This window comes from Capsicum annuum, chromosome 1, assembly GCF_002878395.1.
Source record: "Capsicum annuum cultivar UCD-10X-F1 chromosome 1, UCD10Xv1.1, whole genome shotgun sequence".
NCBI classification, from domain to species: domain Eukaryota; kingdom Viridiplantae; phylum Streptophyta; class Magnoliopsida; order Solanales; family Solanaceae; genus Capsicum; species Capsicum annuum.
This window is the reverse complement of record NC_061111.1, coordinates 61,397,041-61,415,222: the sequence shown is the minus strand read 5'-3', so window position 1 is coordinate 61,415,222 and position 18,182 is coordinate 61,397,041. Positions and strand designations below refer to the sequence as shown.

Below are 18,182 nucleotides of genomic sequence, written 5' to 3'. Positions count from 1 at the left end.
TATAAGCTGGGATTGCATTAAGAGTAGACTTGATCAAGACAAGCCGCCCTGCTAGAGAAAGAAAGTTTGATTTCCAGGAAGTAAGTTTCCTATGCATATTATCGATAATGAACTGGAAATCAGTATGTCTAGGTTTTCAATTTAGAATAGGAAACCCTAAATATTTTCCAAACTCTTGGGCCGTGGAAATGTTAAAAAGGTCCTTTATAAGAAACCTAACATTTTGAGGACAAACAGGAGAGAAGATGGCCTTAGATTTAGATGCATTAATTCTTTGGCCTGAAAGTATGTTAAAGCGAGTTATACAGTTGTGAATATTTTGAATGGAAGCAGCATTAGATTTATAAACAAGGTTAAGGTCATCGGCAAAAAATAGGTGGGAAAGAGAGAGGCCATTTCTACCAAGAATCACAGGATTCCAGTGAAGATTATCTACCAGATGAGAGATATAGTTTGAGATAAGATCCATACAAAGAATAAAAATGTAGGGGGACATAGGATCACCTTGTCTAATTCCATGAGATGGGGAGAAATAGTTCGTCTGGGTTTCATTTACCAGAACAGCAATGTTGCTGGTAGAAATAGAAGTCATAATGAGACCAGTAATCTTTGGGGAAAATTTAAAGTAAAGAAGGGTGCGGTAGACGAAGGAGCATTCGACACGATTAAAGGATTTTTCCAAATCAAGTTTGAGGATAAGACTAGATGCCTCACTTTTAGACCTCGTTATATGAGTAACAAGCTCTTGGATGAGGATAGCATTATCTCAAGCACGTCATCCTTTTAAAAAACTGGCTTTATAAGGATTAATGAGAGCAGTAAGTTGGGGTTTAATACGGTTTACAGTAATCTTTGTAATAATTTTGTAAGTAATGTTACAGAGACTAATGGGATGAAAATTCTTTAAATAGTTAGCGTTAGAGAACTTCAGAATGAGGCACAGGAGAGTATCATTCATATGGGGAGAGACTGAGTTGAGAAAACTGCATGGCACATTCATTTGACCAAAAGTCCTACAATACCCCATTGGGACCGAAATAGGTGGGGGTGATGCCCATCCGGTCCTAGAGCTTTAAAAGGCTTGAAGAAAAACACAGCCTGGGTTATTTCTATATCCTGAAGAGGAGCATTCAATCCTGAAAAGTTAAACTTATGGAAGCTAGTCTAAGACCGTCTTAAAAGGGACCAATCAGTAGAGATATGGTCAGTAGTGAAACAGTTAGAAAAATAGGTAAGGACATAATTCGCGATCTCACCAGGATCGACAATCCAAGTATCATTTGAGTCTTTGAAATAGGAAATCTTGTTCTTTCTTCACCTATTAAGGACAGATACGTGGAAATATTTGGTATTAGTGTCCCCTTTTCTAAGCCAGTTAATACGGGAGTGCATTTTCCAATAGTCATCTTCCTTTTTAAGGATATCATTGAACTCCGTTTTAAGCCTACATTCTAAGTCACGAAGAAAATTACTAGAAGCATAGTTCGATAAGTTTTGAATCCCTGCCAGGCGGAAATGAGTCATTTATTGGTTCAGAAAATATTTCCAAAAACTTGGTTACTCCAATTTAAGACAGTATCACAAAAAATACGAATAGCATGAGTGATATTATTTGTATCCCAACTTTGACTGACAATATTACTAAATTCTAGGTAATCCATCCAAGACTTTTCCAACCTAAAGGGTTTTCTACCATTACCGGAGTATCGATTAGTAAGGGAAACAAGAAGTGGGTTATGGTCAGAATGGATTTTAGGCAAAAGAGTAACATGGGCATTTGGTAACTTTCCACCCAATCATTGGTGATGAAGACCCTATCAAGTCTTTCCAAAAGAATGAGATTAAGATTTTTCTTATGATTTGACCACGTATATTTACTACCTTTATAGCCTAAATCCATTAGATGGAACGATTAGATACAGTCCCAAAAATCAAAACTTCTGGAAGTGTTAATAGGATGGTCACTCCATTTGTCAGATTGAGAGAGAATCTCATTAAAGCCTTCAGCTACCAGCCACTGACCAGAAATAATGTGGGAGTAATTTATAAGATTTTTCCAATGGATTCTACGGTTATGATAATCAACACTTGCATAAATAGTAGAAAAATACCAAGAAAGATTATGGGGGCTAACCTTAAGCATAGCATGGATCTCCTGTGAGGTTTGACGTATTCGAGTGACATTAACAAAGTTGACATGCCAAAGCAAAACTATACCACCCCATCATGCATGAGTTTTAAGTGGTCACACAACTTAGTTTCCAACAAAGCTACAAAGCACGGGTTGTGAGAGTTGAGTAGGTCACAGAAGTTTCTCCTAAAGTTTTCATTATTTACTTCCCCGGTGTTCCAAATAATAAAACAAGTAGCTTGATTCATCGGAGGGAAATAGTTAAGGGAAGGTTGTGCACTGCCACCCGAAGAAAATTGGCTACGTCAAATTTTTGGGGTCATTATAACTGCATACTTTGCTAAAGCACTATTTATGGAAGGCCTTAGGTCAAATGAACTCTTCGGAAGGGATACTAGACAGAGATGGATATATTTATTGTCCTCGACTTCGGGAAAGATCATGAGTGCCGTATTTTTAAAACTTAAGATTTTCGTGAAGAAAGTTGTCCTCTTTAGTATGACCCCTAGATCTCCTAATCCCAAAGGGACTGGCGTGTGGAGATTCATAAATTGGCCGTGCTAGAAGGGGATTGGATTCCATGAAAAGAGAAGTGGATTAGCATTGGCTATTTCTTGAGGTGTAAAGAACGGTGTTAGAGCAATTTCATTCATGTTGGGGAACTAATTCAGTAAATGTTGAAGGTTCCATAGAGATTGTAGAGTATGGATGAACTGTGGGGCCGTGGATGGTACTAAAGGATCCATAATTTTTGAAAGCCACATCTGATTCACAAAATGCTCGATCATTTTTTTCATACCGTCTGAAATCAGTTAGGCTAAGAAGTTTTGGTTTTCAAGAATCATAAGAGTCTCCACTCCATTGATTTCCATTGAGAAGAGTATTGCATGTCCTTGGATTGCTTTTTCAATCCAAGTCAGCGATTGATGGAGTGGGTAGACAGGTTGTGTAGCATACACTAGGGGATGCTGAGCCACTTGCAGCAGTATTTGAGATGGTGGATCCATTTGAAATTGCCTGAAGACAGGTTAAAAGGAATAATTTGACTTTTTGGTGTAGTGGGAGGGGATGAACTCTGTCCATTTTCTAACTATATGAGCTTATTTATCTCAGAAGTGAAAGAGCATTTAGGTTTCTGAGAAGTATGAGAATTTAATGCAAGTGAATTTTCAGTGGAATTATGATCATTAGAGTTTATTGGGATATCAGTGAAGTTATGTGTAGAATCTGATATGGGATTTTTCATATCATGCATGTTACCAGTGGTTGTCCAATGTTCTGCTAGGTGGAGAGTTTTATCATTATGAAGAGGAAGAGATAGAGTAGAGGCCATTTGATCCCTAATAGGAAGATCAATAGGTAAAAAATTAGAGGGTTTTGTAGTAAGATTATTTGGGGAAGTTTCCACGTAACGAAGAGAGTCAGTAGTGATGGGAGTGTTAGAAGGAGTGAAAGGAATTTGCATAGAAAGTCCACAAGCATATTTATTTTTTAAACAAGGGTCTGACTTTTCTTCCTGTATTTCGATGGAGGGGCCTACCTTAGTACAACTTTTCACTTGCGAAACAGTAGAAGTAGAAAATATATTATCAGCATTTAAAATATTAAATTTTGTAGTCCCACTCCCATTAGAAGGGCAATTTTATCTTTTCTTGTCCCTCTGAGGATAAGGCATACCAGAACCTCTGTTTTTGGAAGGAGTTGGCTTCGTGTTCATAGCATTATTCGCAGTAAATTTAAAGGGACGTGAACGCATACCTGTAATTGGCTCAGTTTGAGAATTTACCTTGATACTTTTCTCGTAAGTTGAATTTTTGGTTTGTGTCTCCAAACCAGGTGTAGTTGATTTCCCTTGTATATGATTTTTCCTTCTTGGTGGAAACTTAACTATGTGCCATTCCTGTTATGGTGGAAGAGGAGCATCCAATACACCACAGTGGGTTGGAGAAGATGAATCCACTTGAGGGGGAGGTTGTAGATACGAGCAATCCTTTTGAACAAGACCTAAACGACCACAACTTGTACATAAATAGCCCTGTCCCTCGTATAAAATTTCTTATGTGTGGCTGCAGATTTGGATAGTATTGAGAACTAGTTTATCCATTGCAATTTGTACACACAGCCGAGCATAATGGCCACGTAGAGTTGCACTTATACAAGCATCAACTTTCAATAACTTAACGATGGCGTTACCAATATTTTTTAGTAGTATGGCGTCATAGAATTCTATTGGTAAGTAAGGAAGGCATACCCAAACGGCTGAGTGGGTGACCCATTTAATCTGTGGCACAAAGTTAGGTTCCTAATTCTTGATTGATAGATAGCGATCATTGATAAACCAAGGACTATTTTGCAGAACTTGGGACCACTGTGTGGTTGAGCAAACTTAGCAATGTAAAATACCAGTCCAAGATCGATCGAGGGAAAAACTTTTGGGACTTTCCATAATGACATCAATTTTTCTCGAAGATACTGGTGGATAACCTTCTTACCCAACAATTTGATAATCAAGGAATTTTTTCACGGAGAGCATAGTCTAGTCGTATCTTCTTTGGTGAGGTCGATAATTTTTACCCCATTTTTAATACTTTGACTCCTTCGTGAATGGAATCCTTGGAACTATCGGTACCATTTGTATCCGAGCAATCCTCCATTGGTAAGTCTAATACAAGTTCCGAAGCAAGTAATTTTGATTTAAAGGAGGGCAATTGCTGTGATTTAGGATCAGGGGGGTCTAGTGGAGTGAGATTTGGATCTTAAATGGTGGAAGGACTAGTCATTGGCATAGTGGAATTTTCAAAGTAAAGAGAAGGGAGAGCGTCTCTCTAAGTTCCTACGATGATTAATTTCTTGTTAACAGAAAGGCACAAGATTCAACAAATAGTGTGCTCATTTAAATGACATAAAGTAATTTAAAGTTAAAATATTGACATCTACTTGGCAATATTCATGATTCAGATTATGAATTTTGTTATTCATATGTGAAACTTGTGGCAATAGGCTCGTGCCCAACATGTTAAGATTATACTTTTTAAATTATTATGAAAGCAGTGAAATTAATTATCAAAAATAGTATTGATATATTTATATATAATATGAGTGTATTTAAAAATTGAATCGCAGTTTATATTCTTCTGATAATCTTACTACCTAAAGTTTAGATTTTTCATTAAGTGTTAAAGAAATATATTTATAATTTATGCATAAAATGACATAAAAAGTTAAATAGTTTTAAATAATTTAAGTTTTTTATTATTCTAATTTACAATACTTTTTTTTATTTCAATTTAAGTGACACTGATATAATTTTGAGAGTCAATTAAATATCACGATTGAAGTAGCGAAGCAAACATATCCTAAATGACTCATAATAACTAATTAAAAGTGATATAGCAAAATTGCTATAAAAAATACTTGTGAAAATAATTTAAGTGGGCCTCATATAAGATGTCAAGTTAATTTAAAACAACAAGAATTAATTTATCATTTTATGTATATTTTATCTTTTTTATTAAATATTATTAATCTTTAATACTTAGATAACTTATAATAATTAATTAGAGGTGATATAATAAAATTACGATTAAACGGCTGCATCAGACATGTCATAAAGTCTAGTTTACCTTCTTTTATTAAATATTATTAATTTTTTAATACGTAAATGACATATAATAATTAATTAGGGGTGATATAGTAAAATCACGGAGCAAGCAATGGTCGACAAGCATGTCGACCACCAAAATAAAAAAGTAGTTAAAAAATTAAAATTTAATTTCCTTGTTTGCGTATTTTATTCTTCATTTAGTTGTACCTAATAAAAATTGATATTTTAATCACTCGGATCTTAGCTCGCAACTATGTATTTTATTTTTTGTTTCAATCTAATCATTTAAATCTCAGTAGGTGTACTACTTTCATACTTTCTTTTTGACACGAATGTTACTATTGCAAAGTACTTCATCCAACCATTTTTAATTCATAATTCTTTATTTATTTTATCCTTATTATTAAATATTATTTATAATCTAATACTTAAATGACTTATAATAACTATTTAGAAGTGATAGAATAAAATTACTATAAAAAGTACTTGTGGAAAAAATTTAAGTGGACCTCATATAAGTCATCAAGTTAATTTAAAACATCAATGGTTAAGTAATTAGAAGAAATATAGTAAAATTACTATAAACAAACTTGCGAAAAAAAATATCAAGAGTTAACTTATAATTTTGTTTCTATTTTACCTTTTTTTTTTATGAAATATTATCAATTTTATAATTCTTAGATGCTCGATAATAATTAATTAGAGGTGATATAATAAAATCATGATTGAAGCAGACATGTCATGTATGTTTATTATAATTTTTTTAATTAAATATTATTAAATTTATAATACATAAATGACTTATAATAATTAATTAGGGATGATATAGTAAAATCATGGTTGAAGTAGATGAAACAGATATGTCATAAATATCTATTTACTTTTTTTAATTAAATAGTATTAATTTTCTAGTACGTAATTGACTTATAAAATAATTAATTAAGGTTGATATAGTAAAATCATGGTTGAAACAGCTGAAGCAGACGTGTCATAAATATCTACTTTACCTTTTTAATTAAATATTATTAATTTTGTAATACATAAATGACTTGTAATAATTAATTAAGGATGATATAGTAAAATCATGATTAAAACAGGCATGTTATTCACAAGCTACCTACTTCAGCAGCTTGATTGTCACTTCTATATTAGTAATAATACTCTTTTTACTATCAATATACTTAAGGGCGTTTCAGTGTATTAAAAAAATTATGTATGTATTAATTTAAGTATATTAAAAAAATAATGTATGCATTAGTTATGTGTACTATTAGTTTCTTATTTGATAAGTGTATTATTAGTTTCTTATTTGATAGTGTTTCCATCCTATGTATTATTAGTACTTGTATTAGTTATATATTTTATTTGATACTTCCTTCATTCGTTTTTATTTATCACATTTTGACTTGGCATACTCATCAAAAAAATAATTATTAACATGACTATTTACCATAATATCATATTAATTGACGTTTACTATTGTGTCTTAAAATTATTTTGGAGAATAACAATGAATATTAATGGTAAAATCGAAAAAAAATATATATATATTTTATTGATATGTCAAAATGATTAGTAAAAATCGAAATTCATTAGTAAACAAGTAAAAATGGAGAGTGTATTACCAGTGCATGAAAACCCATGGTATTAGGGTGTAATGGATCTAATGCATGCATTAGTGTGTTTAAAGTTACATTGTCCATTAAAATCTTTTTGCACATTCTTTCCATTAGGATACTTTATAAGAAAAAAATTAGAAGCCATGCAATTAGTGTTATTTTTAATACATCAAATTAAAAAATGTATAAAAAAGTGTAAGCATAACTAACACAAGTATTACTAATATACTATATTGTATATTATTTTTATACATCCTACCAAATGACCCCTTCATTATGGATGCTGATTTATTACTCTTACTAGCAGCTTGTAAGTAGCTTTGTAAAAGGTTTCCTATAAGTAGCTTTGCAAGCAGATTTTATTAGAGCTTTACAGAAATTGCTACAAGTAGCTGACAAGTAGCTTTGCTAGCTGCTTTTGCTATTTTATAAATAGAAAGTCAGTTTAATTTATTTAGCTATTTTATAAATAGAAAGTCAGTTTAGTTTATTTGTATGTAACTTTGAAGAGAAATAAAATATCTCTCTCCTCAGTTTCTTTGGCTAAATCTTTTGTTGTTCGTGACATTTTATTAATTATTTCATAATATGTTATTAATTAATACAAAAGGCATTGTTAAATCGTGTATTTACTTTGAAAATTCAATTGATTGCCCACTTCAACAGGTTTGTTTGGCGTAGTGCCATGAATGAATATGAAATGGAAGTTCTAGCAACAACACCCAAACAAGAACTATTAGTACGTCTTCCTCCAGCTTACACTTTGTTTGGATAGTGGTTTGTCATGGTTTCATAATGTATGGTATTATATGGTATGGTATACTATTGTACAGTACAGTACAATATAATGTTTGGATGAACTGTATCGTTTGCTGTTGTTTAATAATAGTTTTATTGTTTGGTTTGACGGTATGGTACTGTATCGTAATTGGTAAGTTTACTAAAATGCCCTTAATTATTATAAATATTAAATTTATTAATAATTATTAATAAAATATTTTTTTCTGTTAATTTGTCACATATTATGTCATGTATATATATTACATTGTTAAATTCAAGTAAATTTTAATAAAATTAATATAAGAGTAGATCAAAATAAATGTAACGGAATTCATTTTTTATAGCAATAAATTTGATTTTCTTTTAGTGTTTTGAAACATGACCACCAATGACAAGTACAAAGTTTGAATGCATTTTTTGTGTATGCTACGGGTGTATTCGGTATGAAATACAAAAAAAAATTAGCAAAACAAACCGTTTCTTACTTATTTTCTTGTATTCGTTATGCAAATAGAAAAATATTTTTTAAAAATATTTCTATATATTTAACACAAAACAATGAGAACGAATAGGTTAAGGGGGTGGGATAGAAAAATTATGAACATTTTGTTAAAAAGAATATTTGGGGGTGGGGTAGTGAATTGCAGGTTCGAGGGTAGGGGTAGGGGTGGGCTAAGAAAAAAGTATTGAATTTTTTAAAAGTAACTTAAAAAAATATTTATTTTTGTAGGTAGGTGCATTGGGTTGTGGGAAGCGGGGTTGGTAGGAGGTGGTGGTGGGGTATTATTTTTTTAAAACTTTTTTTAAAAAGTAAAAAAATTGATTTGAGAGAGGGGTTGTTAAGTGGGGGTGGGGGTATGGGTGGGTGAGGGTGGGGTAAGAATTTTTTTTGAATTTTTTAAAAAAGATTGGGGTGGGGGTTTAGTAAGGGGTGGGTCCAGGTCAAGGTAAGGGGTGGGATAAGAAAAAAGTTTAAATTTTTTTTTTTTTTTTAGAAAATAAATAATAAATTTCTTTGGATGGGGTGGGATAGAGTAGGGTGGGGTGGATGATGGGGGAAGGGGGAGGGGAGGGATGGCTCATGGGGTGGGGACCTTGGGGAGGGGCAGGAGGTGAAGTTAATCAATATAAGGTAAAGGACAAAGTAGAATTATATAATATTAAATAAGGACATAATTGGAAAAAAATAAGGAAACCATGGGATACCACCAAATCGGTGGTTACATAAAGTGAGGATTTTCATGGTTATCAACCATGAAATTAAATCATACCATACCATACATTTTAATAAATAATCAAAACAAGCATGGTTCCTTTAGTAACCATAACATACCATACCATGGAAAACTACTATCCAAACAGTGTGTTAAAGTCTAGAGTTCATATTGTAACCCGATTTGATACCCATCTAGATTAATCGCCCATTTAATATTTTTTTATAATTTAATTTTAACAAAATCTTATTGACAAAATTACTCAAGGAAATTGTCCTCATGTTAGAGAATATGTTCACAACTAACTTTTTTGGTAAAAGTACTAAGTTAGTGTGTGTAATAAATTTTGATAATTCAAATCCACAAAAGAAAGCCACTACCATTTGGTGTAAATCTACTCCAATAATGTCCCATGCCTCCTAAAAGAAAGTCCTTGTCATTCCATCTAGACCTCCAGCACTATGCCCATTCAGTCCTATTACTGGTGTCTTGACCTCCTAAATGGTAGGGATTGTATACCACATATTTTGCTCGTCAATCACTAACTTTGGAAATTCTTCAAGCATTGAAAAATATTCATTTTTCTGTTCTTTAAAGAACTATTTTTCTGTACAAGTACCCCCAGGACTCGATAAAAGGAAACTGACAAAGCATGGCTTACTTAAATACATAATAATCATCATAATATATTTACTGACGTATTTCATCAAATATGTGATAGGCATAAACTTGTACGTACATGGGGATTTCACCATATCATGCTAATTAGACACTTTCCCTTCATCTAGGCATTCAACCAAACACATAGTAGGCATAGAAGGTGTAAACAACATCATACAACAATTAACTGTCGTGATTCAATTCCAATTTAATCATTCAAGGGTTTAGTCCTAGGGTTTCATAAATCTATACCGATACAAATCAACCCATATGGAATTTAACACTCATTCATGGAATATAATTCAATTACTCATTATCAACATGCACAAAAATAGACCAATTATGAAATTCATAGGAGAATCCATTACTTGAATTTAGAAAAGGGATTTTTGGGCTTCATGGATGAAAAGAGTCCATGAATAAACACTATGCATACCTTAGTTCGTGATTTCGTGAAGATTGATGGTGAAACCTTCTTGAATTTGAATCCCCAATAGAAACCCTAGATTGTTCTTGAGAGAAGCTTGAGAGAAAATAGTATATTTTGGGTGAAGAATAGCTAAATCGCGTGTTATTGGGTTTAAATAGGGGTAGGAAATTGACCCTTTTAACCCTGGACGCGTCATTTAATTTCAGTAAAATTTTCCCAAACTGGGCCCCTGGCGCGACACGACGTTATTGAGCCATGTCACTGAAAATTGACAATCGAGAAATTGAGAGATGGCGCAACATGGAGCCATCGCATTACCCCTTCCTTCATGACCTGGAACTTTGGCGCGAGGCGAGGGAAATCGTACTGAGACACTGGAAAAAGGACAATTCCGAATTTGAGTGCTGGCGTAACACGCCATAATCACAGACAGCTACTAAAAATTGCCAAATTCCATTTCCTCTTGTAGCGCGGCGTGTCACTAACTAATATGGCACTGTTTTACAACGGGAACTTGAAATAGTCATAACTTCTTACCCGGTTATCGGATTTAAGAGAATCATATATCGATGGAAAGCTTATTGAATTTTCCACATGAAAAAAAAAGTGAAAATATTGAAAATTCGTCATGGAATAATTATCATTCACTTTAGAATCTAATACTAGGCATTCTTGGGATGAAATTTGCTAGAAATCTTTGGGGTATTACAATATCTCCCCCTTGAGAACATTCATCCTCGAATGAGACTGACTGAGAGGGGAAATAATAAGCTGAACATGAACTGAACATGAATAACTGGAACATGATCTCATGACTGATAGCTGAACATAATATACTGGACATGCATATCTGATACATGTGTAACTGATTCAGGAATGCATGACTGAATGTTCCGAAGAATTAAGTTTCTCACATTGAGGATGCATTTTTGATGCATAATTATATAACTGAGCTGATACATAAATGCATGACTGAATATGCAATGGTACTTGATACCAAGTTTATACTAGGAACATGAACATGAAACTGAATACCAAGTTCGTGATGAACACTGATCATGAAACTGAGTAAGCTTAAGAAGAACTTTTACCTTGAGCTTGATTTGAGTTGGCGAAGAAGAGGCGAGGATACTTGGTATGCATGTCTGCTTCTGCTTCCCAAGTAGCTCCCTCGTTGGATTGATTTTGCGAAAGAACTTTAACTAGAGGGACTTCTTTGTTCCTCAATCTACGAGTTTGATAGTCTAAGATTTCGACCGGAATCTCTTCATAAGAGATACTGTTCTGAACATCAATGCTCTGAATAGGGACTATGACTGGTGGGTCACCCATACACTTCTTGATCAAAGAGACATAGAAAATTGGATGAACTAAGGCTAGATATAAAGTCAATTCAATCTCATAACCTACCTTACCGAAACGACTGAGAATCTTGAAGGGATCGATATAGCGGGGACAGAGCTTTCCCTTCTTGCCGAATCTCTTCACTCCCTTTATGGGAAAGATATTTAGATAGACATGATCACCAACCTCAAACTCAAAATCTTTTCTACGAGCATCTGTATAAGACTTCTGTCGGCTTTGAGCAGCCCGGAGTCTTTCTCTGATTAACTGGACTTTTTCTAAGGTGTCAAATACTAAGTCAGGACCTATGACTGAGGCCTCACTAACTTTGAACCAACCAATTAGAGATCTACATATCCTATCATAGAGAGCTTCAAATAGAGCCATTTGAATACCAAAATGATAGTTGTGGTTGTATGTAAACTCAATCAAAGGCAAATGTTCATCCTAATCTCCCTTGAAATCAATTGTACACGCCCTTAGCATATCTTCTAAAGTTTGAATAATTCTTTCTGCTTGACCATCTGTCTGAGGATGGAAGGTTGTACTTAGATGAACTTGGGTACCGAGACCCTTTTGGAATGCTTTCTAAAAATAAGAGGTGAACTGGGTACCTCTGTCTGAGATAATGGATAATGAAACACCGTACAATCTAACCAACTCCTTGATATAGAGTTTGGCGTAATCCTTGACTGAATAATACGTATGAACTGGAAGGAAATGAGCTGATTTGGTCATTCTATCTACAATGACCCAAACTGAATCGTGTTGATGATGAGTTCGAGGCAAACCCATCACGAAGTCCATGTTCATAACTTCCCACTTCCAAGTATGAATACTGAACTCCTGCATAGATCCACTAAGCTTCTGATGCTCTATCTTAACTTGCTGATATATAGAGTACTTTGCCACAAACTCTGCAATGTCTCTCTTTATCCCACTCCACCAATAGATTTCCCGTAAGTCGCGGTAAATCTTTTTGGCCCCTGGATGAATAGAGTAGCGTGCACCATGCACTTCTGTAAGAATTTGCTCCCTTAAGTTATCTACACCTGGAACACAGAGACAACCGTGACAACGCAAAACAGTATCTTCTCCTTGAGAGAAAATCTCTATTTTCTGATCCTGAATTGACTCTTTTAACTTGACAAGGAAGGGATCTCTATCTTATTTTTTTTTACCTTAAAAACTAGAGATGATTCTAAACTACTCTGAACACATACACCTCCCTCTGAAGAATCAACTAAGTGAACGCCTAGTCTGGCAAGATGATGGACTTATTAAGCTAACTTCTTCTTATTATCCTCCATATCAAAAACACTACCCATGGATAGCCTACTGAGAGCGTCGGCCACTATGTTGGCATTTTCCGGATCATAGAGGACACTCATGTCATAGTCTTTCAAGAGCTCTAACCACCTTTTTTTTATGAAGATTGAGATCTTTTTGAGAAAAGACATACTGAAGACTCTTGTGATCTGTGAAGACATCTACATAAACACCGTAGAGATAATGCCTCCAAATCTTCAAGGAAAAGACTATGGCTGCTAACTCAAGATCATGAGTAGGATAATTCCTCTCATGGGGTTTAATCTGTCAGGAGGCGTAGGCTATGACCTTACCATGATAGATAAGGACATAATGCAAACCTACTCTGGATGTATCATAATACACCATGAACACATTTGAACCATCTGGAAGAGATAAGACTACGGCTGAGGTAAGATGAGTCTTCAATTTCTGAAAACTCTTCTCGCAAGGGTCTGACCACTGAAACTTGACTTTCTTCTGAGTTAATTTGGGCATAGGGGATGTAATAGATAAAAATTCTTTAAAAAAATTTCATTAATAGCCAGCCAAACCTAAAAAACTCCTAATATTTGATGGAGAGACAGGTCTTGGCCAGTTTTTTACTACTTTGATCTTTTGAGGATCAACTCAAATGCCATCACCAAAAATGATGTGACTAAGGAATGCTACTGACCTTAGCCAAAATTCGCACTTACTGAATTTGGCAAATAGATGATGATCTTTGAGAGTCTAAAGTACTATCCTGAGATGGGCTGCATGATCGCGCTCAGTATGGGAATAGACCAGAATATCATCTATGAAGACCATGACAAACATGTCCAAGTACTGCTTGAATACATGGTTCATCAAGTCCATGAAAGTTTCTGGGTCATTGGTAAGACCAAATGACATAACTAAGAATTCAAAGTGACTATACCGAGTACGGAAATCTATTTTTGGAAAGTCGCTTTCTCTAACTCTAAGCTGATGATAGACGGATCTGAGGTATATCTTAGAGAAATAGCTGGTACCTTGAAGTTGGTCAAATATGTCATCGATTCTACAAAGAGGATACTTATTCTTGACCGTGACATTATTGAGTTAATGGTAATCAATGCACATTCTGAGAGAACCGACTTTCTTGTACACGAATAAAACTGGTGCACCCCACGAAGAAATGCTAGGTTTGATGAATCCTTTATCTAAGAGATCCTTCAACTATTCTTTCAATTCTCTAAGTTATGCTGGTGCCATTATGTATGGCGGAATAGAGATAGGCTGAGTATTTGGAAGAAGATCAATGCCAAAGTCTATTTCCCTTTTGGGAGGAATTCCTAGAAGATCTTCAGGAAAGAGATCTGAATATTCATTCACTACTGGGCTTGATTCAAGGCTGGGAGTTTTGAAACTAGTGTCCTTAACTCAAACAAAATGACAGACACATCCTTTAGATATTATTTCCTTGCCCGAAGGTAGGAAATAAGTTGACCTCTGAAAGTAGATACACTACCCTTCCACTCAAGGATGGGTTCATTTAGAAACTGAAATTGGACTATTTTACTTCTTCAATCAACTGTGTCATAGTAGGAATGAAGCCAATCTATATCAAGAATGATATCAAAATCAGTCATCTCTAATTTGACTAAGTCTGCTAAAGTGACTTTCTAAAATATCATAATCAGGCAATTCCTGTATACCCGCCGGGCTATAATGGTTTTACCCACTGGGGTAGAGACTGAGAAGGGCTCTGCTAGAATTTGGGACTGATTCCAAACTCAACTTCTATAGAAGGAGTAACAAAAGACAAAGAAGTTCCTGGATCTAGAAAATCATAAACATGCATATGAAAGATCTATAACGTACCAGTAACTACATCAGGAGAATTTTCCTAATTTTGCCAGGTCTGAAGAGCATATAGTCTATTTGGGCGTTGCCCGCTAGTAGCACTTATGGTGGAACCCTGCTGATTTGGGCGACTGAACTGAGCTGAGGAGTAGAGATGACTCTGATAACCTGACTGAGGGCAGTCTCTAACTCTGTGGCTTGGCTTGCCATAATCGAAATAGACATCACTGCCAGCTCTGTAAGCACCCTTGTGGTTCTTACCACAAGTCTAATAAAGGGGATTAGTTCGGGCATTGCTGACACTGCCCTGAGACTTAAAGCCTGGCACTCTATCTCTGAACTTAGGATCTGGAGCACTAGCTGAAGAAAGAGCTGGAACTGATGACTTAGGATGAAACTGAGAAAGGTTTCCTTCATCTGATTTAAGCTGACTAAAATTAAAGCTACCTGTCCTAGCTTTCTTATTCTACTTTTCCCTCTGCTTAATCTTCTGCTCCTCTATCTGTTGAGCATGGGTCATAAGTCTAGCTAAAGTCATGTCACTATTTAGCATGGCGGATCTGCACTCATTAACCACGCTATCATTTACCCCTGAAGCGAACTTACTCATCTTGGCTCTTCTATCTATAACCACATGAGGGGAATATCTGGGTAATTGAGTAAACTTAAGAGAATACTCTTTCACTATCATATTGCCCTGCCTGAGGTTGATGAATTCTAGAACATTAGCCTCTCTAATCTCTTAGGGAAATAATCTGTCTAAGAATGCAGTGACAAACTCCTTCCTCTCTATAGGACCTGCATCATCTGACCTTTCTGACTTCTACTATTTGAACCAAGTATGAGCCACATCCTACAACTAGTATGCAGCTAACTCAGCACTCTCAACAGTTGTCACCCCCATGATGTCTGTCATTTTCTAAACTTGATCAATGAACTCCTGAGGGTCTTTATCTACTTTAGATTTGTGGAAGGATGGAGGATTTATTCCGGTGAAGTCTCGAATCATAGCTGCAGCTGAGTTGGCCAATAGGTTGGCCAGAACGATAGCTGGTCGGTCATTATGGGCAGCTACTAACTGAGAAAGGGTGGTAAATATAGTCCTGAACTCCGAATAAGAAACATGATCTCCCAAAGGTTCTTCGGACTGAGGGGTTGATTGATTTCTTCTCTTAGGAGGCATATTCTGAAATAAAGAGAAGAAGCGGATTAGACTGAGAGACTGACTTACAATTATGCTCATTGGCACGACATGAATACTAAAAAGGGAAACTATTCCTAAACATCTCATAGCCTCTTGCACATAAATGTGGTGGGCAACACACTCATGCACAAGACTTTACTAGATGTGGCTTTCAGACTTTCTAGGACTCTGTTAAATTTTAGGCTCTGATACTAAGTTTGTAACACCACGATTTGCTGAATCGAAATGCTGCACGGTGCTCATGACCCCGTAGGGCCACAAGCAAACCCATAACTGATATCCATACCTATATACTGCATAAAATACTGAATAATGTGGAAACATGCACTGAAAGGCCATAAGGTTCAATACTGAACATAACATGAAAGAGATAACATCTGTGGGGTAATACGATACCTAAAATAAAAACTATAAACTATTTGAATAATCTGAATAAGGAGTTGATGGGACATGTCCCCAACTAACTCCAACTAATAACTAATCAATGAAATAGTGAAGAAATAATCTTGTCCTCGAAGGATAAGGACTTACTTCTATTCTGGCTGCTGAGATTGAAATCTACTACTGATATGGAACTTATGTCTCTGAAACTATGGTGTAACATAAAAAGAAAGCACCATAGCACAAATGCTTCTGTACAATGGAATGTACGGAGTATACATGTGAGGTAGGATAATGAAAGGGTTGACATGCATGAATAATGCTAGCTGACTGTCTAACATGAATGCGAGAATACAAACATAAATACGTAACTGTAACTGACACTATGATATCATGATTACTGAATCTGAATACTGATGACATGACATATTAATAACTGATATAACTGATAGCATAAATAGTTGTATCTGAATGTAACTGATAACATGGGTGACTATATCTGATAGTCCTGAATCTGATGGAACTATCAGAGTTTTTTACTATATCTGAGTCAACTTTATCTAATAGTCTTGAATCTGAAGAACTATTTAAGTTATTTTATTGAGACTGGTACTGAAACTGTGGGAGGTAGTATTTAATTGACATTCCCCTAATATGCCATTATGGCTGAGTTGGGGTCCAATCTATAACCCCAATTGGAAGGGTGTCAATACCGCGCCACTGGTAAGGACAAACTGTGGGTGACCCTTGTCTAATAGTGTCCCCAAAAGAGAACGATGGGACCTTATCTAACAATTCTTATCCACCCCATCAACGCTCATCTAACATTGTTGATGTCTCAACCTATTTTGGCTACATAATTTTAGAATGCAAGGATGACTTCTAAGGATCACACCCTTATCTAATAGTGTGTGTCCCCATCCTTGGGTTTATTTGGTGCTAATTCCTACTCCCATCTGAATGGACACTGAACATGATTTACTGAACTGAACATGATCTAAGTTACTAAGTTTTATTGACTGACGGAATACTACTGATATCTGACAACTGACTGAGTCATGAGATCATGGAGATTTTTCCTGAGTCATAAGACTATCTGAAGTCTAAGGATTCATATCTTGACTGAGAGTATCGTGAAAACATAAAATAGCTCTAGGTACACAACTAATGTTTTGGGTACAAGTACCCCCAGGACTCGATGAAAGGAAATGGACAAAGCATAACTTACTTGAATATATAATAATCATCATAATACATTTACTGAAATATTTCATCAAACATGTGATAGGCATAAGCTTGTACGTACATGGGGATTTCATGATATCATGTTAATTAGACACTTTCCCTTCATCTAGGCATTCAACCAAACACATAGTAGATATAGAAGGTGTAAACAACATCACACAACAATTAACTATCATGATTTAATTCCAGTTTAATCATTCAATGGTTTAGTCCTAGGGTTTCATGAATCTATACCAATACAAAACAACCCATATGGAATTTAACACTCATTCATGAAATACAATTCAATTACTCATTATCAACAAGAACAAAAGAAGCTCAATCATGAAATTCATAAGAAATCCCATAACTTGAATTTAGAAAAGGGATTCTTAGGCTTCATAGATGAAAGGAGTCCATGAATGAACACTATGCATACCTTAGTTCGTGATTTCG

The 18,182-nt window shown here is 35.0% G+C and overlaps 1 protein-coding gene across 1 annotated transcript in view; it reads right to left on the bottom strand.

The window, feature by feature from the left end:
• The window catches only part of LOC107874295 (premnaspirodiene oxygenase), a 35,740-nt gene extending 30,751 nt beyond the window's left edge, over positions 1 to 4,989 (bottom strand). Inside the window, exon 1 of the mRNA XM_047396740.1 lies at positions 3,918 to 4,989. The gene's annotated coding sequence lies outside the window, so the exon portion shown is untranslated. The remainder of the gene's footprint in view (positions 1 to 3,917) is intronic.
• Positions 4,990 to 18,182: the final 13,193 nt, after the last annotated feature.